The 26,228-nt window shown below is 36.4% G+C and overlaps 1 pseudogene; it reads left to right on the top strand.

The window, feature by feature from the left end:
- Positions 1-16,897: 16,897 nt before the first annotated feature.
- Positions 16,898-23,994, top strand: LOC737556 (dolichyl-diphosphooligosaccharide--protein glycosyltransferase subunit STT3A-like; annotated as a pseudogene).
- The last annotated feature ends 2,234 nt before the right edge of the window (positions 23,995-26,228 follow it).

Below are 26,228 nucleotides of genomic sequence, written 5' to 3'. Positions count from 1 at the left end.
ACAGAGCCTGACAAAACAACCAGAAAACTACTTTAGCAAGTTCCTGGCAACACTGTTAACTATGAATTGAGATTTCAATAGGGTTCTCGGGCCAGAAGTCTATTATATTTTCTGGTGTGCAAGCTCAGGCAATGGGTGTTACATTATCACTACTGACAAGAATGAGACACCCTCATTGCTCATGGCCTCATTTCGCTGTGACACAAGGTTTGTAGGCATAAGAGGTACACTTCCCAGAAACAGGGAAGACCAGTGGAGTTCATAGTCCAGTTCAGGTCTTAACACAGAAACTCATCCTGAAAAAAACAGCACATAAAACTACAGTTTTTATGGACAGGCCATTGCTTATATTTATTTCGGCAAAATTCTGAATACATGGGAGGAAATTTTGAATGTTTATAATGTTATTTTTAGACTTTTATCATTAAGAAGAATAAGATGTTTAGCTAAATGAGTTGATCCATCAGAATAACTTTCAACTTATTAAAGCTTTGTTGTTTTTTTTTCTTTACTGAACTTGTCTTCTGTGTTCATTTCATGTTATGCTGCTTTAACATTTTTGGAAACATTTTCTTTAGGAATTAGCATATTATTTTAACATACTTTTACAGAGTCAGAGAAGAAAATGAACTGAAGGAGATGGAAATATATGAGACAAATAGGAGCACAAAGGAGGGAGGCTAACCCTTTTGTGGAAAGACGATAAAACTTTTCATAGAGAATCTGAAGTTTGAGCTGATTTTAGAAGTCCTAGGTCATTAGAAAGACAAGAATAAAGGACATTTCTGGCATATGAAATGGCACTTTTGAAATCATTGCAGTGTATAAAGATATTTAAACACACTAAAAGTATTGTGGTACTTGTAGAGAAAAAGATATTGCAAGACCAATGGGTTAGTTAAAGCAATATAATTTGGGCCAAATTACAATATATCTTGAGTACAAAATAAAGGCATTTATCTTTATTAATCATCATATTTATAAACAAAAATCATCTATTGCATTAGGCTGAGTAATGAAAAAAACCTGAATGTATACGAAAGAGAAGAACAACATATACTGAGCAACTATCATGTGCCAATCTTAACTTATGTAACAGAATATGTCATGAATTAAATCCCTATTCAGACTCCTACAGGTCAATCTCCATGCAAAAGCTTGAGGAGAAACAACATGGCAACAGGAAGCCATAATTATAGGCCACTGTTGCTGAAATCTGAGTTGTTTAAGAATATTGGCTCCATAGTAGAGCCAACATAAGGTGAATATACCAGGGTTTATGCCCCTAAAATGTTTTGCATTGGATAAGTCAACCTCTCTAGAAAGATTTCCACTAAAAAACATGAATCATTGTACCAGGTGATATCTGGTGTTGTTTCCTGGAAAAAAATGTGAAGAACATTCTAAAATTCATAAGGACTCTCAAGGGATCCAGAATAGCCAAAACAGTCTTGAAAAATAAAAAAGTTGAAGGCCTAACATTTTCTGATATCAAAACATACTACAAAACAACAGTAATCAAGATGGTGTGGTACTGGCCTAAAGACAAATGTATATAAACCACTGGAACAGAATACAGAGCCCAGAAAAATATCTTGCATATTTGTCCAAATAATTGTTGACAAGAATGCCAAGACTACACAGTGGAGAAAAGACAGTCTCTTCAACAAGTGGTGAAGGAAAATCTGGATATCCACAGGCAAAAAAAATGAAGTTACACCCTTACGTTACACCATATACAAAAATTAACTCAAACAGAAAAAATAAAATGATAAAAACCAGAGGGATAAAGTTACAGTATAGAATCTTTATTAATTTTCTTTTGCTTGTTTGTTTCTTTGTTTGGGCAAAGTGTTAAGTTGTTATCAGATAAAAATAATGGGTTATAAGATAGTATTTGCAATCCTCATGGTAACCTCAAATGAAAAATCGTGCAATGGATACACAAAAAATAAAAAGTAAGGAAATAAATCATATCACCAGAGAAAATCATCTTCATTAAAGGATGGCAAGAAGGAAAGAAAGAAGTAAGAGAAGACCACAGAACAACCAGAAAACAAATAAGAAAATGGCAGCAGTAAGTACTTACTTATCAAAAATAATATTGAATTTAAATAGACTAAACACTCCAATCAAAAGATATACATTGAATGGATTAAAAAGAAACAAGTCCCATTGATCTGTTTCTTACAGGAAACACACTTCCCTTATAAATACACACATAGACTGAAAATAAAGTGATAAAAAAAAGATCTTACATGCCAACGGAAACCAAAAAAGAGCAAGATTCCCTATACTTATGTCAGACAAAATAGATTTCAAGACAAAAACTGTAAGAAGAGATAAAACAAGGTCGTTATATATTGACAGAGGGGTCAGTTCAGCAAGAGGCTATAACAATTATATGTATATATTTGTTATGTCCTCTGTCTATATATATAGGGGTGTGTGTGTGTGTGTGTGTGTGTGTGTGTATACACCCAACACTGGAGCACCCAGATATATACATAAAGCAAATATTATTAGAGCTAAAGAGAGATATAGGCCCCAAAACAATCATAGTTGGAGACTTCACCACACCACTTCCGGCATTGGATACATCTTTTGTACAGAAAATCAACAAAGGAACATGAGACTTAATCTGCAGTATAGACCAAAATGGATCTAATAGATATTTACAGATCATTTTATGCAACAACTATAGAATACACATTATTTCCCTCAGCATATGAATTATTCCCAAGGATAGACCATCTGTTAGGTCACAAAACAAATCTTAAAACATTCAAGAAAGTAAAGTAATATCTAGCATCTTCTCTAAGTACAATGGAATAAAATTAGAAATTAATAACAAGAGGAATTTTGGAACTATAAAAATACATGGAAATTAAACGATATGCTCCTGAATGACCAGTGGGTTAATGAAGAAATTAAGAAGTAAATTGAAAAATTTCTTGAAACAAATGATAATGGAAACACAACATACCAAACCTATGAGATATAGCAAAAACAGTACTAATAGGGAGTTTATAACTGTAAGTGAGTACATAAAAAAGAGAAAAAATTCAAATAAACAATCTATGCATCTTAAAGAACTAGACAAGCAAGAGCAAATCAAGCCCAAAATTAGTAGAAGAAAAACATACTAAAGATCAGAAGCATAAATTAATAAAATTGAAATGAAGAAAACGGTACAAAGGGTTATTAAAACAAAAGGTTGTTTTTTTGAAAGGTTAAACAAAATTGACATACCATTAGCCAGACTAGGAAAAAAAATCAAAATAAATAAAATCAGATGTGAAGAAGGAGACATTACAACTTATATTACAGAAATTCAAAGGATCATTAATGGTGATATGGGCAACTCTTTGCCAATTAATTGAAAAACCTAGAAGAAATGGACAAATGCTGAGACACATAAAACTTACCAAGATTTAACCAGAAAGAAATCCAAAATGTGAGCAGAACAATAACAAGTAATAAGATCAGAGCCTTAATAAAACAATCTTCCAGTAAAGAAAAGCCCAGGAACTGACGGCTTCACTGCTGAATTCTACGCAACATTTAACAAAGAAGTCATACCAATTCTACTCAAACTTTTCAGAAAAATAGAGAATGGAATGCTTCCAAACTGATTCTAAAAGGCCAAAGTCACATCAAAAAAGAGACCAGACAAAGTCACATCAAAAAAGAAAACTACAGGTCAATATCTCTGATGGATATTGATGGAAAAATACTAAAGAAAATTGCCAAAAGATTTCTGTTCTTAGGTCTCCCATTTTCTTCAACTTTGGCTAGGAAAAAAGACATTCTTCTTTTGTCTGTGCTTGTCGGCATTTCTGGGATATGTGAAGTTGATTTAAAAAATGGGTTTTATTGACTGAATTGTGGCCTCCCCAATTTTATGCATTGAAGCGCTAACCTCCAATGTGACCATATTTGGAGGTAGGGCCCTTAAGGAGGTGACTGAGGTTAAATGAGGTCATAAGGCTTCATAAATTAAGCCCTAATCTTACACGACTAACGTTTTTATAATAAGAGGAATAGATACGAGAGTTTGCTCTCTCTCTCTCTTTTTACATGTATACAGAGAAAGTTCATGAGAAGGCATTTCCAGTAGTAAGTCTGTACAGCTGTGCAGCACTCTCATTTCTTGCCTCTTCTGAAGAAAGAATTCGACTGAGGGGCATAAGGCAGAATAAGAGACTGTGGCAAGTTTTAGAGCAGGAGTGAAAGTTTATTAAAAAGCTTTAGAGAAGGAATGAAAGGAAGTAAAGTACACTTGGAAGAGAGCCAAGTGGGCAACTTGAAAGATCAAGTGCGCGAGTTGACCTTTCGATTTGGAGTTTTATACATTGGCATGCTTCCAGGGTCTTGTGTTACTTCTCAGATTTCTCCCCTAGGGTGGGCTGTCCGCATGCACGGTGGCCTGCCAGCACTTGAGAGGGGCCGCATGTGCAGTGTGTTTGCCAAAATTGTGCATATGCTCACTTGAGACATTCTTCCCGTACCAGTCCTAATGTTTCTAGAAGGTTGTATACCAATGAAACCTCACCATTTTGCCTCTTAGTGTGCATGCTTGAGCCCACTGGCCCAACTCCTGAGATCTTATCTGGAAGCTGCTGATCACCAGTTTCAGGTTTTTTCTATCTATTGGGAGACGGCCTTTCCTTAGTGCCAGCTGGGACCAATTATTATTTTAGAGAAACAGTGTAGCAACCACCTGACCATCACTTGATGGTCCCCTGACATTCCTGATGGGGGTGGCAGGGATCCCTCTCCTGCCCTGCTCATGCCTGACTAGCTGCCTACTGTAACAGACACAGTACAAAGGTAGCCATGTGCAAGCCAAGGAGAGACGCCTCAGGAGAAATCAACCCTACTGGCACCTTGATCATGTACTTCCAATCTTCAGTTCTTTGAGAAAATAAATTTATGTTGTTTAAGCTACCTAGTAGGTGGTATTTTGTTGTGACACCCTAAGCTAACTAATATACCAGGGAATTCATTGCCATATTGTTCTTCAAGTCGCAAGGTCCCTAGGCAACCCACCTTCTTTCCATGTTTCAGAGTCTTCTCATGATTTTGTGTTGTATTATATCCAGAGTTTAAGTTGTAAGAGGGAGAACCTGGAAGGACAGGGGGGTCTTCTCAGTCTTGGTTGGAACTGAAAGTCTCTTACCGCCTTGTTTGAGAGCAAACAATTAAGGGTCACCAGGAAGAGTAGGGAGTAACTTTATTATGTAAAACCTTTCTAAATTATATGGGTCAAATAAAGCAGGCTGAACATAGATATGTGTCAGCATTAGATGTCTACCTTTACTGTGACACCCTCCCTGCTTTTCAATCTATATCTATACCCTCAGCTGAATGTGAGTAAAGTAAGCATCAAATTCTGTCCACACTTCATTGCTCTTATCTCTTTTAATTTATTCTCTAAATAATAATGTCCACCTAGAGACCTTGACCAGCTGAAACACTTGAATTGTTTCATCTTGGTTAGTGTATGCATCCAGGGAGATTCAACTTGCTTTAAGAAACAAATAAACACCTGTCTTTACCTTTGCTATAAATCTCCATAAATAGAGCATTGCAAGCCTCTTGCTTGCTCCATGTGCAGAATTATTCCAGCTTATTGCTGTAATTTCTTCAAGGATTAGTAAATAACAACAATGTTTTGGGTTTTAAAAAATCAGGTATCTTTGTTATCCACAAGACACTTTAAATCTGCACCAACAGACCATTTGGGATGGAAGGGGCTTCCTGTGGCTTTTTATTGAGGATGGACCCCTTTTTCTTAGCCCTACGCATTACATTCCCTGAACGTAGAGGGCCCAGAAGCATTACAACTTCCTGATCTCCCATTTAATTGCTCTTTAATAGTGACTGAAAGGAGTAAGCAGTGCCAGAAGCGTTATCAGAATCTACAGGGTTACACGGGATGACAATAAAGGAAGTTCTTGCTTGCCTTCTCATAGTTTAATCACATCTGATAAGAAAATGAGCTCCCAGTTTCTTATGTTTCTGAATGAGGCCTTTGCTCACACTCCTCCAGGTCCAACGTGCTTGACTGTCCTCATTATTTTGCTAATATTTGTAAGTGTTCAGCTGCAGAAAGGTCCTGCCAATTGATGGTAGAAATCTGTAGAAAGGATTCTTAATCTCTTCCCCTCACTTCATATTCTCTCTGTTCTCTCTAAACATAATTCAGAGTGGCCAAAATTTCATGACACTGTAAACTTTTTAACATCTTGTGTTGAACCAGAGGAGTGTGGCAGACTTACACAAACTCCTGACAAGTATTAGTGCTTAAAAGTACTTTGCAAATACTTTTTAGGTTCATAAGTTGCTATTTATAAATAGTTATAGTTAAGAACCTAAGTGTTAGTTCTCAAATGAGTTACAGTTATAGAAAATATAAGTCCCCATTCTGCATCAAACAAAAACACACAATTACAACAACACAAGCAAATCACCCCAAGTCATCTAGGCTTAATAGTAAAATCAGTGACTATTGTAATAAGAAACCTGAAACACTTTCTATTTGTAAAGGAAAATTTACATTTCAAATTGTATGTGGAGATGAAAATTCACACTCTCCCAGCTACATACAAAGAACCTATTAATTAAAGCCACAACTGGTTTAATTGTTAGCCCTTTGTATAGTCAACAAAGCTCCCAATTCATATAATTTACCAAATTCTAGATAGTAGTTTCTCAGAGATCATACTTCCTTACCTAATTTGTGTGTTTCAGGGTCATCCTAGAAGGCTAAGGTAGAAAAAGCCCAGGAAGTTATATGATCCAGACCTCATTTGGAGATGAGAGAACTGATATTCAGAGAAAGTATGTGGCTTGTCCAAGGTTGCCAAACCAATTGATCCTGAACTAAAATTCAGATCCCTTAACTTCCAGAATAATATTTTTGTTTCATCAGTGGTTCCCATTATTTAGTCTTGCATCCAAATCACCTGGAGGGCATGTTAAAAAAATAAATTGCTGAAACCCACCCTCAAAGTTTCTGATCTAGTTGATTTGGGATGGTACCCAATAATTTGCATTTTATACCAGATCCCATATAGCTGTTGATGCTGCTGGTCTCAGGGACACCTCTTTGAGAAATACTGCATTGCAATGTTTTCCTCTTATGACTTATAGTATTTTAATTTAAAGTGCTTCTTTTTGAATTTTACATTTTGGAAAATTTTGAATATAAACAAAAGTGGACAGAAGTATACAAGGAATCCTCACAGAAACATATCAAGCACCAACAACCATCCAACAATGGTCAATCTAAAAACTTCTAAATTTACCACCTTATTTTTATTTTTTGCACTTTCTTTGGGAAGACAAGAACTCTCATAAGTTGCAAAAGTTTAGTATAAACAACATTTTGTATTATTACCTTAGTCTGTTTCAATTTGCAGTTATTTAACATATACTATCTTTAAAACTCAATGAAAAGGTGGAGACAGTGGAAACTGGCTTCCATATTACAATGAGGGAAATGGAGATTCAGATCATTGTTAAGTTACTTACTCAAGACTCAAACTGAAGTCTGACTCCAAAGTTTGTCTTGTCAGCAAATGCTTCAATAAACTTCAAATATGTCCGATTTTAAGACAAAAGCAACTTAGCTCCATTTATTTCTGTGTATGTAGTCAGTAATGGTGACACAGCTATAGCACTTGTAGACAAATGTTAAATGATTGGTAGCCCAGGAATATTCAGATCAGTGGACTGGAGATGGCTGCATTTGCAGCCAAACTCCCAATATGATTAGTTGTTATAAGAATTTAAGACACCACCATCTGACTCCAATATTTACGCCAGAGTATGAGGTTATTCTTTCTTCTAAGACCTGAGACTCACTGGAATTCTGCCTTTTGCCTTCAGAAAAATGTATAATCTTTGTCATTTATGAGCCTCCAACAAATTATGAGGCTTAATGAACTATCAAGAGCTTTTTGGATGAGTATTTATTTATAGTAGCATGTGTCTCTACATAGTTTTATGTTATGCACATTCATATTCATATACATCATAAGTAATTTGTGCATAATTATGATTCAGTGTGCAGACCAAATTATAAAACACCCATGTGTGGCAAATAAAATGCCACTGATCATATCTTATAAAATCTTAATATAACTTCTTAATCCTTGTACTATTCTAACAGTTACCACTTTTGAGATGTAACTAATTTCATTAATGTTATCACATGTGATATGGTTTGGCTCTGTGTCCCTGCCTAAATCTCATCTGGAATTGTAATCCCCATGTGTTCAGGGTGGGACCTGTTGGGAAGTGATTTGATCATGGGTGCAGCTTCCCCCATGCTGTTCTCGTAATAGTGAATGAGTTCTCATGAGAGATCATGGTTTTTAAAGGGTTTGGCAGTTCCCCCTTCACTCTATAAATCTCTCCTGCCACCATGTAAGACGTGCCTTGCTTCCTCTTTGCCTTCCACCATGATTGTAAGTTTCCTGAGGCCTCCCCAATCATATGGAACTGTTAGTCAATTAAACCTCTTTCCTTTATAAATTACCCAGTCTCAGGTGATATTTTTTATAACAGTGTGAAAATACTAATACAATATGCCTCCCTGATTGTTTGTGACAGACAGCCTGCTCTGTATTTTTGATGATTAGCAGAGAACAAAAAGCAAAAGATCAGAGAAGCTCTGTTGAGCTAAAGCTTGGCAGTTACAGTACTTTCTTACCACTGATGTTTGGCTTTCTTATGTGATTCTGATTTCTTCTCTTCAAGTTTGGAATAATAGTGAATGGTTTTGGGGAATTTTGTGAAATGACAACTGTTTTTACCTAATATGTATGAAAAAAATAAAAACATTTAATTTCTCCCTTTTAAAATTAAACTAGTTCACTTCCAATTCAGATTGCTAACTAGTGTAGGAAAAGGTGTTCAACATCTTAAGTCATCAGGAAATGCAAGTTTAAACTTCAGTGAGGTATCAGTAGGCCACTTCCAGAATAGCTAAAATTAAAAGGACTGAGAATACCACGTGCTGAGATGAGTTCTTGCTGTTATAAAGTAACTGGAACTTTTACACATTGTTGATTGGTGGTTAGATTGGTAAGACGATTTTGGAAAAATTTGTACTAGCAAATGATAAAGCCAAAAACAAATACTCTAGCATCCAGAAAATGTACCCTCGGCTATATATATAATAGAAATGCGTACACATATGCACCAAAAAACATGAACAAGAATTTTTTCTTGGGAGTTTTATATATAATGACAAAAATCCTGGAACAACACAGAGATCCATCCACACATGAAAGGATAAATATACCTAATATGTACATACAATGGGAAATAACTCAGAAATAAAAAGGAATTGAAAACTGATATATTCAAAAATGTGAATGAATCTCACAGACAAAATATTGGGTGAAAGAAAGCCAAACAGAAAAGAGAACAAATTATGATTTCATTTCTAAGAAGTCCAAAACAACCAAAACAATTTCATAGTGATAGCATTTGAAATTGTTGCTACTTTCTGGGGAATATTAAACAGGCACAAACAAGCTATCTAGATAGGGGGATAAATTCTACATCTTGATCTGGTACATATGTAAAAATTCTTTGAGCTTTATATTTGAGACTTGTTTACTTACTAAAATATTTTTAATAGATGTGAAATTATTTATCCAATAGTGTAAAAGATCCTATTTGATACTTCGGGACTGATGATTTCCACATATTCTTTCTGAGTCACCAAATCATATTTCTGGATCATCTATCTGCATAGGCAATAGAACTTATATGCTGCATTCAGGAGCAAGTGATGCTGAAATGTAGATTTGGTATCATAATTTTCTATTCCTAAATGTAGATGTTAACAACTTAAAAACAATTTACAGCCTGCATATACCTATGTAGCCACCACAATTTACACAACTTCTTGTAAGCTATTGTTTAAATAACTACTACAGGTATCCATTCTTGGAGGACTGTGATATGAGTCTAAGTGAAGAGTGTTATTTTAAATATTTATCTTTTTTGAAATTCATAAAAATACATTATAAATGTCACATTTTTCTTATACATATCTTATTTTCAAATTTACCATATTATTCTTTCAAAAAATGATAAATCATATGCATACCTGTAAGAAAAGCACAGCCCCATTTCCAAACCATGCTTCAGATGGAACTATTTTCTTCTTAGTTTGAACTGTCTTACAAAGGCATACAAAACAGGAAGGTGCTCTAGATGCTGAGGAAAACTGAGACATGAAGACATCTGCCTAGAGGGCCAGGCATGGTGGCTCATGTCTGCAGTTCCAATGCTTTGGGAGGCCAAGGTGGGAGGATCACTTAAGGCCAGGAGTTTGAAATGAGCCTGGGCCAAATAGCAAGAACTCATCTCAAAATAAATAAATAAATAAATAAATAAATAAATAAATAAATAAATAAATAAGTAAGTGTAGTGGCATGTGCTTATGGTCTTAGCTACTTGAGAGACTGTAGTCTTAGCTGGGAGACTGAGGCAGGAGAATTGCTTGAGCCCAAGAGTTTGAGGCTGCAGTGAGCTATAATCATGCCACTGCACTCCAGCCTGCGAGATAGAATGAGACCGTGTCTCAATTTTTTAAAAGAAGAAAAAAAAAATATCTGCTTAGGTGTTATGTTTTGCTTCTGTTAAAGTTTTGCATGGGCCTCTGTGAGTGGTTGTCCTAGATATAAAATCACGTAGGGATTCCCAGGGATGAAGCTAAAGTCATAGGTTTTTTTTTGTCTCTGAAAAGCTCATAATGCTCTTTCAGCACTGCTTTTCTGATCTTTGAAATGGAGCAAACCCTTGTTCCCTGGGGATTATTTTTACATGAAAGATATTCTTAAATACCATTTTTATTTTGAGCAGTGTCTGTCCCTTAAATAGTAGACTTGACATATTATTAAATGTGTCAACTCTCCCAGTTAAAAGATCTTGTTACAAGTCAGGTGCTACTCTCAATATTCCCATGACTGAAACAAGGATAATATGGAAGAAGGTGTTTTATGCCCATAGAAGTGGTAAGAGCCCCACCATGAATTGGATTTCCTTTACATGACTCTCTTATGAATCAGCAGATTTATCCAGTTGCTTAAAAAGCAGTTAATACTCCATTAGTGACACACTGTGATCTGTGTCAGCAATATAAGCTATTCTTCAGTCATTTATTTTATTGTAATATGTTATTGCAGAAAAATGCAATTATTGAGTATCTAAGACACAAATAAATACTGAGATAAAACTGGGACATTTTCTTACAGAATTATAGACATAATGTTTGAATCTTCATTTAATTAAAGCATTTGGCTGTTTTATTTTGGTCAGTAAGTTTACAATAAGGAGAGATGAAATGTTTTTTTAAAGAATTTGAAATTTAACTTATATTTACAAAATTTATAGCAATAATTTAAGTATCAATTGCCTGAAGCTATTGAATGAAAAAGATAGGAAATGATTGTTGGGATTTCTCAAGCCTGTATTTGGGGCAAGAGCACTACCAGACAAAAAGAGAGGCCTGGTCTCAAATGCTGGGGAGTCTTTGTGAGATCAGAGCATTCAGAAGCTCATCACTTCACAGTTCCATTCACCTTGACTGCATTGGGCTTAACTTTATGCCCCTAAATTTTAGAATTTCTCTTATGCATTCAGAGGACAGAGGCAAATAGCAGAAAAATTCAAAAGGTGTCTGTCAGGCCGGGCACTGTGGCTCACACCTGTAATCCCAGCACTTTGGGAGGCCGAGGTGGGCAGATCACCTGAGGTCAGGAGTTTGAGACCAGCCTGGCCAACGTGGTGAAACCCTGTCTCTACTAAAAAAAAAATACAAAAATTAGCTGGGTGTGATGGCACATGCCTGTAATCCCAGCTACTTGGGAGGCTGAGGCAGGAGAATTGCTTGAACCCGGCAGGCAGAGGTTGCAGTGAGCTGAGATCATGCCACTGCACTCAAGCCTGGGCGACAGAGCAAAACTCTATCTCAAAAAAAAAAAAAAAAAGAAAAGAAAAGAAAAGAAAAAGTTGTCTGTGAATCACATTGAAAATTGATTTACCATAGAATGGGATTGATAGGTGAATATCTCTGCACTCCTTTTGACTTTTGAAATAAATGGATGACAAAGATACTGGTGGAAATGAAAGCAGCCATGCTATTTTTTTTCTCTGAATTAAATAAATGTAAAGATGGATTTCCTCTTCTGTAAAGATGGAGTAGATAAACTTTTTTCTATTCCTCCCACTTAGTATAACTAAAATAACTTCTAAGTTATTTAAGTGTATAACTGAAATATGGAGAAAAGGGAATAAAGTAGATAAGAAGCTCTGAACTCAGGAAACAACACAGCGGTGAGTTTTCAAAAAAAAAAAAGCCTTCCCTCTTTAGAAAAAAGACTAAGAAAAGGTCAGCATAGCAGAACGAACATTTAGACAGTCTGCTATATTCCAACCAAACACTGTAAAATGTCACTGAGGGAGCCCTCCCCTTCACCTTCACCAATAAGAACAAATGGAGGCTGAGAATTTGACATTCCCACTCACACTTGTCAGACTGTAATGAAGTGCCACGACCCCTCACTGAGGTGGTGTCAGAGAAGCACAAGTAGGGAGCAGGGATTTCACATTCATTCCTGCTCGGTGGTAATAAGGCTCTGCCCCACTCACAGTGACAGAGAAGACAACATGGAGGGCAGGATATCCACTTATACCCTGCAGTAATAAGACACTCCTGCCCTCCTAATTAGGGTGTATTCAAAGGAAGAATAGTGAAGAAACAGGATTTTCATCACCTCTTAACTGTGATGACACCCTCTTTGTGGTGTCACTGAAGGTCATGTGAGTAGCAATAACCAAGTACTTCTGCCTCCCAACAGAAAAGTGTCACTTAAGGTCAAGTGGAGAGCTCAAACTTCTACCCTACCCAGCAACAACAAGAGGCGCATCCATGTTGAATATCAAAAGAGGCCAAGTAAAGAAACTGGACTTCTACTTCCACCTGGCTGTAAAACTGTGGTGTCTCCCTTTCCCTGTTGGACTGTTATTGTATGAAACCACCTAAAACAGAAAGTTTAAATAAGACACAGAGACTCATAACATGATATCTAAAATGTCCAGGTTTCAAATAAAAACAAAAGTATTCTTCATACCCCAAACCAAAAAGCCTTAATCTGAATGAAAAAAGTTGACCAATAGATCCCCACACCAGGATTGCAGAGGTGTTAGAGTGATCTGACAAGTATTTTAAAGCAGTTGCCTTCAACAAATGATAAAATAAAAGCTTCAACAAACATTATGAATATGTTTGAACCAAACAAAAATAAAAACTATCAGCAAAGATAGAATGTCCCAGCAAAGAAACAGGCAATATAAGAAAAAAAAATCAATGAACTGGAAGATGGAACAATAGAAACTATCAAAACTGAGTAACAGTGAGAAAGTAGAATTACAAACAGACTTAGGAACCTTTTAATCCATATCAAAATATCTAGTATTAATGCCATCAGAGTTCTGGAAATAGCAGAGAAAAAAAAAAGGTAGGGCTGAAAATGTAATTATAAAAATAATTAATGAAAAATTCCAAAATTTGGCAAAAGATATACATCTATAGATTTGAGAAGCTGAAAAAACCCAAACAAAAAAAGAAACACAAAAAATCCACACTTAACAGACAGCAAGGTCAAACTAATGAAAATTGAAAACAAAAAATTTTCAAAGTAGCTACAGTAATGTGTGACATCTTACATAAAGAGTAAATATATAAGACCACAAACCTACAACTATCTGATCTTCGACAAATCTGACAAAAACAAGCAATGAGGAAAGGATTCCCTATTCGATAAATGGTGCTGGGAAAACTGGCTAGCCATATGCAGAAGATTAAAACTGGACGTCTTCATTTCAACATATACAAAAATCAAATCTGGATGAATTAAAGACTTAAATGTAAAACTCAAAACTATAAAAACCTTAGAAGACAACCTAGGCGATACCATTCAGGACATAGGCACAGGTAAAGATTTCATGACAAAGACAGCAAAAGCAGTTGCAACAATAGCAAAAATTGACTAATGAGATCTAATTAAATTAAGATCTGCACAGCAAAAGAAACTCTCAACAGAGTAAACAGATAACCTACAGAGTGGGAGAAAATTTTTGCAATGGATTTATCTGACAAAGGTCTAATATCCAGAATCTACAAGGAATCTTAGCAAATTTACAAAACAAACAAACAAACAAACCCAACCCCATTACAAAGTGGGCAAAAGACATGAACAGATACTTCTGAAAAGAAAACATACATGGGGTGAACAATCATATGAAAAGCTCACATCACTTATCATTAGAGAAATGCAAATCAAAACCACAATGAGATACCATTGCACACCAGTCAGAATGGCTATTATTAAAAAGTCAAAAAATAACAGATGCTGCTGAGGTTACAGAGAAAAAGAAATGTTTATACACTGTTGACGTGAGTGTAAATTAGTTCAACCATTTTGGAAGACAGTGAGGTGATTCTTCAAAGATCTAAAGACAGAGATACCATTCGACTCAGCAATCCCATTACTGGGTATATACCCAAAGGACTATAAATCATTCTGTTGTGAAGACACATGCACACGTGTGTTCACTGCAGCACTATTCACAATAGCAAAGCCATAAAATCGACCTAAATGCCCATCAATGGTAGACTGGATAAAGAAAATGTGGTCCATACACACCATGGAATACTATGTAACCATAAAAATGAATGAGACCATGGCCTTTGCAGGGACATGGATGGAGTTGGAGGTCATTATCCTTAGCAAACTAATGCAGAAACAGAAAAACAAATACTGAATGTTCTCACTTATAAGTGGGAGCTAAATGATGAGAACACATGGACACACAGAGGGAAACAAGACACACTGGGGCCTATCAAAGGGTGGAGTGTGGGAGGAGGGAGAGGATGTGGAATAATAACTAATGGGTACTAGGCTTAATATCTGGGTGATGAAATAATCTGTGCAACAACCCCCCATGACGCAACTTCACCTATATAGGAAACCTGCACATGTACTCCTGAACTTAAAATAAAAGTTAAATAAAAAAGAAAATACTTGCAAACTAAACTCTATGTATATCTGACAAATAAATACTATCTACAATGTATTAGAATTTTTTAAGACTCAGCAGTACCCAATAATGACAAAGCAATCTGACTATAAAATGAGACATAAACATAAATATACATTTCATGGAATAGGAATTGTATAGAGCAATTAACCTATTAAAACATATTCAACATTATCAGCCATTTTGGAAATGCAATTTAAATCACAATGAGGTATTATTATACACGTATCAGGATGGCTAAGATTAAAAATATTGAAAAGACCAAATTTTTTAAAAATTCAATTTAATTTTAAGTTCCAGGGTACATGTGCAGGAGGTACAGGTTTGTTATATAGGTAAACATGTGCCATGGTGATTTGCTGCACCTATCAATCCATCACGTAGGTATTAAGCCCCGTGTGCATTAAGTATTTATCCTGATGCTCTCTGTCCCCTTGCCCCCTGACAGGCTGCAGTGTGTGTTGTTCCCCTCCCTGTGTCCAGGTGTTCTCATCATTCAGCTCCCACTTATAAGTGAGAACATGTGGTGTTTGGTTTTCTGTTCCTGTGTTAGTTTGCTGAGGTAAGCTCCATCCATGTCCCTGCAAAGGACATGATCTTGTTCCTTTTTATGGCTGCATAGTATTCCATGGTGTATATGTACCACATTTTCTTTATCCAGTCTATCATCTAGAAAAACCCATCATCTCAGCCCCAAATCTCCTTAAGCTGATAAGCAACTTCAGCAAAGTCTCAGGATTCAAAATCAATGTGCAAAAATCACAAGCATTCCTATACACAAACAATAGAAAAGCAGAGAGCCAAATCATGAATGAGCTCCCATTCGCAATTGCTACAAAGATAATAAAATACCTAGGAATATAGCTAACAAAGGAAGTGAAGGACCTCTTCAAGGAGAATTTCAAACCACTGCTAAAGGAAATAAGAGAGTACACAAACAAATGGAAAAACATCCCGTGCTCATGAATAGGAAGAATCAATATCATGAAAATGGCCATACTGCCCAAAGTAATTTATAGATTCAATGTTATTCCCATTAAACTACCATTGACATCCTTCCCAGAATTAGAAAAAAACTACCTTAAAATTCATATGGAACCAAAAAAGGGCCGGTATAGAAAGACGATCCTAAGCAAAAAAGAATGAAGCTGGAGGCATCACACTACCAGACTTCAAACAATATGACAGGGGTACAGTAACCAACAAAAAAAACAAAACGAAAACAGACACATAGACCAATGGAACAGAATAAAGACCTCAGAAATAAGACCAAACATCTACAACCATCTGATCTTCGACAAACCTGACAAAAACAAGCAATGAGGAAAGGATTCTCTATTTAATAAATGGTGCTGGGAAAACTGGCTAGCCATGTGCAGAAAATAGAAACTGGACCCTTTCCTTATACCTTATATAAAAATTAACTCAAGAAGGACTAAAGACTTAAATGTAAAACCTAAAACTATAAAAACCCTAGAAGAAAATCTGGGAGTACCATTCAGGACATAGGCATGGGCAAAGATTTCATCACAAAAAAATCAAAAGCAATTGCAACAAAAGCCAAAATTGACAAACGGCATCTAATTAAACTATGGAGCATCTGCACAGCAAAAGTAACTATCATCAGAGTGATGAGACAACCTACATAACTGGAGAATATTTTTGCAATCTATCCACCTGACAAAGGTCTAATATCCAGAATCTACACGGAACTTAAACAAATTTACAAGTAAACGACAAACAAACCCATTAAATGTGGGCAAAGGACATGAACAGACCAAATGCTTTTGAAGATGTGGAGAAACTGGATTTTACATACATTATTGGTGGGAATGGGAAGCAGCAAAACCACTCTGAAAACAATATGTCAGTTTTTAATAAAACTAAACATGCAACTGCCATATGACTCAGCAACTGCACTCTTGGGCATTCATCCCTAATAAATAAAGTACGTGTTCACACAAAAATCTGTACATGAAAGTTCATGGCAAATTTACTTTTTAGTAGCCAAAAAATGTGAACAATGTAGATATCTTTTAATAGTTAAATGGCTAAACATATTATGTTAGCCATGTGAATATTACAAAGATTCATGCTATGGAATACTACTCTGTGACATAAAGGAACATATTATTTAGGTACAACAACCTGGTTAAATCTCCAGAGAATTATGCTGAATGAAAAAATCCAATCCCTAAATGGAACATACTGGATGATCCCACTTATGTAATATTTTTGAAATGACAAAATTATAGAAATGGAGAACATACAAGTGGCTGCCAGGGGTAAAATAGGGGATTGGGATGGCATGGGAAGGAGCTTGGGTACAAAAGGACAATATTAAAGGAGCCTGGTAATGGCACTGTTGTGTATTTTGAGTATATATATCCATGTCAATATCTTTTTGGGCTATTATACTATAGTTTTGCAATATATTACTATTGGGGTAACTGGGTAAAGGATATATGAGATGTCACTTTTTTATCTTTACAACTGTATGTAAATTTAAAATTTTAATTTAAGAAAGAATATTAAAAACAAGTTTTTAAGTATAACTACTTCAAATTTCTGCCTAGGGGCTTTCTTTCACACATGTGTCAGTTAATGCCCTAAGAAAGTTAATTCTACTAGGGAGCAGTTCTTAGCAACAACGGTGACCAGAAAAATAAGAACGTGTAATTCTAAACCTCTCTTGGATGAAGATACTATAAATCTTTATTAAAAGTTATGTGACTCAGTTGGAAAGAATATGCAGAAATTGGAGCCCTTATACATCACTGGTGCTAATGTAAAATGGTGCAGGTGCTACAGAAAAGAGTATGGCAATTTCAAAAAATTAAAAATAGAGTTACCATACGACCCAGTAATTCACTTCAGGATATATATCCAAGAAATTGAAATCAAAGACTCAAAAAGATATTTGTATATCCATGTTCATAGCAGCATTATTTATAACAGCCAAAAGGAGGAAGCAACTTAAGTGTTCATCGATGGATGAATGCATAAACAAAATGTGGCATATACATACAGTGGAATATTACTCAGCATAAAAAGAAATTTAATCCCAACACATACTACAACATGAAAGAACCTTGAAGATATTATGCTAAGTGAAATAAGCCAGTCACAAAAGGACAAACACTGTATGCTTCCACTTACTGCCCAGGGGCTTTCTTTCACACATGTGTGCGTTAATAGTGTGAGTACCTAGACTAGTCAAAATCATAGAGACAGAAAATAATATGGTGTTTGCCTGGGGCTGTGGAATGGAGAAAGAGGGAATTATTGTTCACTGGGTACAGAGTTTCAGCTTGGAAAGATAAAAAAAGATAGATAATAGTGGAGATATTATATAGTGGATAGATAATAGTGGAGATAGATAATAGTGATGGTTGCACAGCAATGCGAATGCACTTAATGCTACTGAAGTGTGCACTTAAAAATGGTTAAAGGGTAAATTTTATGCTTTGTATATTTCACCATAATAAAAAAATGTTAAAATGAAAATGTACTTGACTCAGGTATAATAAGGTGCCTCATAGTATTTTTTTCTCTATATATCTGGTAATATACTTCATCTTCCTCACTCCAACTTGGTCTGACGTTGGTAAATTGTGGAGGCTGTCAACCTCCTATTTTTTTTATCCATATACCAGTATTCTTGTGCATCTTCTTTAAACGGGTCTAGAAGGAAATTCATTTGCTAAGTTCATTCAGAGTATAGAATTTATGCTTGAAATTTAAGTGTGAAGGATAAACTTATAAAACTCAGGTATAATCCGTGAAACCCAAGGATAGGCAATACTGACAGACATCCCCAGAATATGAACAAGCCATTAGAATGTCATTAGTAAACAAACATCTCCAATTTGTCTCTCTATGTATATTTGCCTTATTTCTCTATCTGAAGTCAGGAATTATTGATGCTTTTCTTGCTGCATACAGCGCTACCTCTCAGCCCCCAAACTTACCTGAGTAGGTGAGACCAAATAGCTTCTTCAGTTCCAAAGAGAAATGCCTAGAAAGAGAATGTAATGATTTTTTTTTCTAGGTCAATTCCATGCCCCTCATTCAATTAACTATGGGATCATGTGGGAGAATAAACATGGATATTGAGGATGAGTCCAGTGAACTGAGCGTTTCATCAGCTACTACTAGTACCTCCTCCATACTTTCTTAATATTCACTGCCTAGTACCTGACAACCTTGTCTAAGGCAAATTTCTGCCTGAAGGCTTTCTTTCACCCATGTGTAAGTTAATGTTCTAAGAAGGTTAGTGCTCTTAGGCAGCAGCCTTTTGAAATGACAAATGGGAATTAGAGGATAAATATTAGATCCGACATTCCCCTGGAAAAGGAAGGGGATAACTCTCAGGCATATATTGTTCCGGATTTCAGATGTCTCCAGTAGAAGTGAGCCCCAGTTGCCCATAGTACTAACCTTGTAATAGCATACCCTTTTCTGGCTTTATCCTCATTTGCATGTCAATTTCTAAATCCCCTGATGGTGGTTCCTTTGGTTAACTTCCAAGTAAACTATAATACCTCAAATTCCCATCTAAGGTTTTATGGCCTTCATTCAGTGCTGGCATGATGGAGGGAAACAGAAGAGGTCAATAATTGATAAAGATAAGAGACGTAAGCAAAAGCCATAAGAAAGCGTTGTCCACAGTGGACACCGCTGAGTCAGTGCACAGAAAGTAAATATGGCTTGAACACTGGAGGAAGACCTGATCTGTGCAGAACAAGAAAGAAGAATTGTTCCAGAATAGGGCTCAAAGTCTTCAATCAGAACATGGAGCAAAATAATTAAGAGGCAAGCCAAGTGAAATTCATCACTTTGGAATCTTAGCAGATTGAAACGTAAAGGGAGAGGGACCCTGCTGGATGTCTGGATACAGAGGATTCCCCACCTATGGTCAATGACTTGAAGTATACTAAGGATATTTCTCAGCTGAGGTCCAGTAGAGTGAATTAATCGATACATACATTCTTAGTTCACTTGAATAAAAATGTTAATCTGTCTATGCAGACTTTATAATATGGCAAACATGGGAAAACCATATAATATGGTATAATATGGTAAAATACACAGTCTATGTCTCAATTTAGATTAATGTAGTGCTTCTTATAAGAGGAAATGATTGTTTCCTTGTAGGTATAATTTTTAAAGATAAGACCTTCAGCTTAAAGCTCAATAAAACACAACATTTTAGGGCTTAAAAACAGAGTACTTCAGACCTTCACTCAGGTACATGTTAATGTACAAGCAAAGATATAAAGATTCAACAACCTGATATTCAGTGTAAATTTTTTCACTCTTGCAGAAAAGGGTATAAAAATTACTTAACCAACACTAAAATGTAGACACTGAGGCTCTTCTCAGTGATAGCTGATGAGGAGGAACCATTCCAATATCCTTAACTAGTTGATTGAATTGCAGTTTTAGATAACTCTTTAAATGCTAAGCACCTCTTGAAACAGAGCAGAAAGAATTTTAGTAATTGATTATCATCTATATTTTTAAATTACTGGATACTCCATAGTCATTTTTACTTCAAAGTGGTTGGATTTCCTTTATGAATTACACTGAAAATCACTAATGGAATGTGAGTTAAAAATGAACCCAGGGACACCAGCAAAAATGGCATGCTCTTTTTCTTCTTTGATGTAACCCCTTCTGCTCTACAAATTTGGCAAAGATGGATACAGTATAAAAATGAATAATCAAAGAGACTTGACAAGATAAACATTTTCATAGACCAGAGACAAAAATAGAAGGCTGAAGTGGTTAACGGAGCTGAAGTACCATATTCCAAAGCAGGCAATAGAAGCTACAACTTCATCTCCTAGGGGCTGGGAAGGACTACAGATCTGTGTAAAATGGAGAAATAAAGTTGGCCTCACTGCTTAAATCCAGGAGCGTATGATTGATAAAATTAGAGTGAAAATATACTGACAACTGGTGCCTGAGGCTACAATTTTTGTGGGGTTTCCAGGCAATGTAAGCCTGAAGATACTGGCAGAGCCTCAGGACAGCCCTGTCCTGAGGCTCACTAACCAGTCTTGTAAATGCTTCATATCCCTACCAGGGAGGAGGCACAACCCTTGATTATAAAATAGCCTCATAACTTCTTGTCAGGGAGGAGGGAGCCAAGGGAATTAAAGAAAAATAAAGCAATGCAAAGCAAAAAATACATTCCCCTCAAATAAGCCTGTGATCCACAATTCTAAAATGCATGAAGAAATCTAAAGCTAAGAAATACAACCAACATTCTAAGTGTTCTTGCCATGAAAAATAAGTGTTTGAGAAAATGTATGTTAATTAGCTCAATGTAGCTGTTTTACAATGTATACATATTTCAAAACATGTTGTGCAGGATAAATATATAAAAATTTTGTCAATTAAAAAATAAGTTAACTTTTAAAAGTAAAAATACAACCAACTAAATACAGGACAGGAATTGCCTCTTGATGATGTTAATTGTATGAAATAATTTGACAAATATTTTATAATAAATTTGGTTGGTATACTCAAAGAGATTAAAACATACCATTCAGAAATGAACAAGAAAGTATTAAACAATAAATTACATATATAAAATATGAATATTAAAAATAATCAGGTTGCCAGGGTTGAGTGCACCACTGAATAGATCGCTGAGGGAGCCTAGGGGATTGCTTAGGGATTCTGGCCAGCTGAGTGTTGCCTGGCCTGTTGCCACCCGTTGATGTCAAGATGACTAAGGCTGGATGGATTTTTGTGGTTGTCCTATGAGAAGGCAGAACACACTTCTGAAGCTTCTCATTATGTCAATGGCCACTATGTTATCTTTCTCCAGCTGTCTCTTTGCTGTCCTGAGATTTTAAAGTGTTATCTATGAGGTTAATCCACACTTTAATTATCAGACTACCAGGTTTCTGGCTAAGGAAGAGTTTTATAAATTCTATAGCTTATGTGATGAGAGAGCCTAGTCATCATTGGGATGAATCATTGGAGGAACAATTTACCCAGGCTTAATTAGCACCCCTGCTGCAATCTACCACATACTCCAATTTTTCCACATCACCGTGGACATTCAGAATGTCTGCGTGTCTCCTCCTTCATTATTATTGTCATTGCCACCTTACAAAAGAGCTCAAGGATGCAGGCACTGGGCTTCTTTTGGCTGCTGTGTTTGCTATGGTTCCCACATATATCTTCCAATCTGTGACTGGCTCATATGATAATGAAGGGATTGCCATCTTTTGCATCCTACTCACCTACAATATGTGGATCAAGGCAGTAAAGACTGGTTGCATCTATTGGGAGGCTAAGTGTGCCCTTGCTTGTTTCTACATGGACTCTTCATGGTGAGGTGTTGTGTTCCTGATCAACTTGATCCCTCTCAGTCTTCTGGTGCTGATGCTCACAGGCTGTTTCTCCCACTGGATCTACATGGCCTGCTGTACTGTTTACTGCCTGGGCACTATTCTTTCTATGCAGACCTGTTCTGTGGCTTTCCAGCCCGTCTTTTCATCAGAGTGCATGGAAACCATTGGGGTTTTTGGTCTTGGCCTTATCCATGTCTTTCTGGATTACCTGTGCAACAAGTTGAATCCACAGCAAATTGAAGTTCTTTTCCAGAGTGTCCTCTCTCTAGCAGGCCTTATCCTTCTCGCTATGGGAGCTCTCTTCACGCTGACAGAAAAAAATCCCTCCCTGGACAGGGCATTTCTACTCACTGCTGTATCCTTCTTATGCTAAGATCAACATCCCCATCATTGCTTCTGTGTCTGAGCATCAGCCATGACTTGATCCTCATACTATTTTGACGTGCATTTCCTTGTCCTTATATTTCTAATTGGCCTCTACTCCTGCTTTAGAAACTTGTTTGATGCTCAGAGGTTTAATATCATGTATGGTGTGACCAGTGTGCACTTTTAAGCTGTAATGGTGCGTCTAATGCTAGTATTGGCACCTGTTGTGTACATTCTTTCCAGCACTGGAGTCTCCCAAATGTTGTCCACATATAGGAAGAGACTGGACATAAGTCATCTAGACAAGAAAAGCAACAGGATTCTACCTACCTGATTTAGAATGAAGCAGTAAGTGGGATGATATTAATGCCAAAATGGCCTTGGTCCATTTTGGCTTTCTTTCTCATCCCCTACACTTTTTACTCACTCCTGGGTGACCAGTAAGGCCTCCTCTTCTTCTTCCTTCATGCTATATGCCTGGGGTGGATATGGCAGTAGTAGCAAAATTTCTGATGACTACTGAGAAGCATATTATTGGCTTTGTCACAATACTCCAGAGGATGCAAAGGTCATATTATGTTGGGATCATAGCTACCAGATTATAGCTAAGGTGAACTGGACAATTTTTGTGGACAATAACACATGAAATAATATCAATATTTATTGAGTAGTTCAGGCAATGGTATCCACAGAGGAAAACTCTATGAGATTATTAGAAAGCATGAGGTCAGCTATGTGCTGTTCATTTTTGGAGACTTCACTGAGTATTGCTATGATGATATCAACAAGTTTCTTTGGGTGGTCCAGATTGGAGGTAGCACAAACACAGTAAAACATATCAAGGAGAATGACTATTATACTCCAGTTGGGGAATTCTGTGTGGGCCATGAGGGTTCTCCAGTGCTGCTCAACTGCCTCATGTACAAGATGTGTTACTACCACTCTGGACAGGTTTACACAAAAGCCAACCATCCATCAGGCTTTGACCATGTCGGAAATGCTGAGATTGGGAATAAAGGCTTACTTTGAGCTTTATGTCCAGGAGAAAGCATATATCACAGAACATTGGCTGGTTAGGAAAGACAAGGTAAAGGACCTGGATCATCCAGGCCCATCAAGGACATAAATGTCATGTCCAGCTCTGATTTGCTTCACACTGAGTGCATCATATTTAGGATGTTGAAGATTTTTTATATTCCTTTTATAAGAACAGATCTAGATGAGATTAGAATTGTATGCAACTTTTGTCTTAGGCAGTATGGCTGGGCCAAATAAAATAATTTTTACAATTCTAAGCAGGTTACCAATAAAATATCATGGCTTTACTGTGGTCAATTAAAGGGAGGAATAAAAAAATAAAAATAATCTAATCAAAATATGAGAAATAATAATATCAAAACAGAAAGTAATTAATAGACAGGATAAACAGTGCCTTGGAAGATAGCACTGAACACTTCACTTACCACACAGCAAAGCAATGAAAGATGGAAAATATATGTGCAAGCATTTAAGATTCTCACAAGATTTATTGAGACAGTTTACACTAAAACTTCAGGTACTAATCTCCTGTAATCTCTGTTCCAGAATATAGAGAAGTAGACAATGGCAGGGAATAAGTATTTAATATAATATTAGCTAATTTTCAGACATTGAAAAGAAATGCAAGTACTACATGAATAGTGCATTTTAAGTAACAATCAGAATAAAATAATAATAAATATAATTAGATCAATTTCTGAATATGTAATAGAAAAATTTTAGGAAATCAAGAATAAATTAAAAAATCTTAAAAGTTAAAATGGTTACCTAAAAGGTAGTAATTTGGCATTCTAGATTTATCACTATCAACAGGAAAAACCACAGAAAATGGGGTAAAAGCTTGAAAGCATTGAGGTGAAAATTATTCATGAACCCAGAATTCTATATTCCAGCAAAAGTGTAATTTGAAAGGAAGGGCAAATGAAGACAGTTTTGGAAACAAAAAAAAAAAGAATAAAGAATTTGTTACAAATAAACCCTTACAATATTCACTTTGGTTAAAAGAAAGATGCTAAATGAATGCCATTTTTTAGTTTCCTGAAGGTAAAGTTCAATATTGTGCTTACTGGGAAGTTAGTTAGAACTAAAAACTTTCCTTAAGTTCCTTACAATACCCCTGGCTTTAGTTCATTTTGTGTTGCTATAACATAATACCACAGACTGAATATTTAAAGAAAGCTGGAGATTTATTTCTTACAGTTCTGGAAGGTGGGAAGTCCAAGATTGAGAGGTCAGATCTTGTGAGAGCCTTCTTGTTGCATCGTCCCATGGTGGAAGGTGGAAGGGTCAGAGAGAGAGGAAGGGGGCTGAACTCATCTATTTTTTCAGTAACCCATTCCCTCAATAACAAATCCACTCCTGCCATAGTGACATTAACCCATTTATGAGAGCAGAGCCCTCAGGGCCTAATCACCTCTTAAAGGTCTCATCTCTCAACACTGTTGCATTGGGGATTAATTTTATAACACATTAATTATAAGGGACACGATCAAACCATAGCATTTAGCCTATTGCCACCAAAAATTTATATTATTTTCCCAATGCAACATATATTCATTCTATCCCAATAGTCCTCAAAGCCTTGACTTGTTCCAGCATCAATTCAAAACACCAAAGACCAATGTCTCATTTAAGTAAGATATGGGTGAGACTCAAAACATGACTCGTTCTAAGACTAATTCCTCTCCAGCAGTAAGCCTGTAAAACTAACAAGTGACATGCTTTAAAAATGCAATGGTGGGACAGGCGTAGGATAGACATTCGCATTCCAAAAGTAAGAAATAGGCAAGAAGAAAGAAGTAACTGGTCTCAAGTAAGTCCAAAACACCACAGAAAAAACAACATGAAGTCTTAAAGCTGGAGAATAATCTCCTTTGACTCCATGTTCCACATCTTTGGCATACGGGAGCCGGGATTGGGTCGCCAGTGTCTCAGCCAGCCCTGCCCCTATGACTTTGCTGGGCTCAGTTCATGCCGCAGCTCTCACAAATTGGAGTTTCCCAGGCTTGAGTTGGATACTAGTGGCCCTACAGTTCTGGGACCTCTGGGTGGCCATTTTCTCTCAGCTCCACTAGGTATTGCTATAGTGTAGGCTCTCTGTGGCTACCCTGACTCCATATTGGTACTCAGCATTACCCTACTAGCGGGTCTCTGTGGTGGCTCCACCCCAGCAACAAGTCTCTGCCTTGATGTCAAGAGTGTCTGCTACATCACTTAAAATCTTGGTGCAAGTCACACGGCCTTACAGCTCATACACTCCACATGTCTTTGGAGTCAGCACCATGTGCATATCACCAAGGCTTACCCTTTGTGTCCTCTGGA

Source organism: Pan troglodytes, chromosome X (genome assembly GCF_028858775.2).
Source record: "Pan troglodytes isolate AG18354 chromosome X, NHGRI_mPanTro3-v2.0_pri, whole genome shotgun sequence".
NCBI classification, from domain to species: Eukaryota; Metazoa; Chordata; class Mammalia; order Primates; family Hominidae; genus Pan; species Pan troglodytes.
The sequence above is the reverse complement of the archived record's forward strand: the minus strand, read 5'-3'. Positions and strand labels throughout refer to the sequence as shown.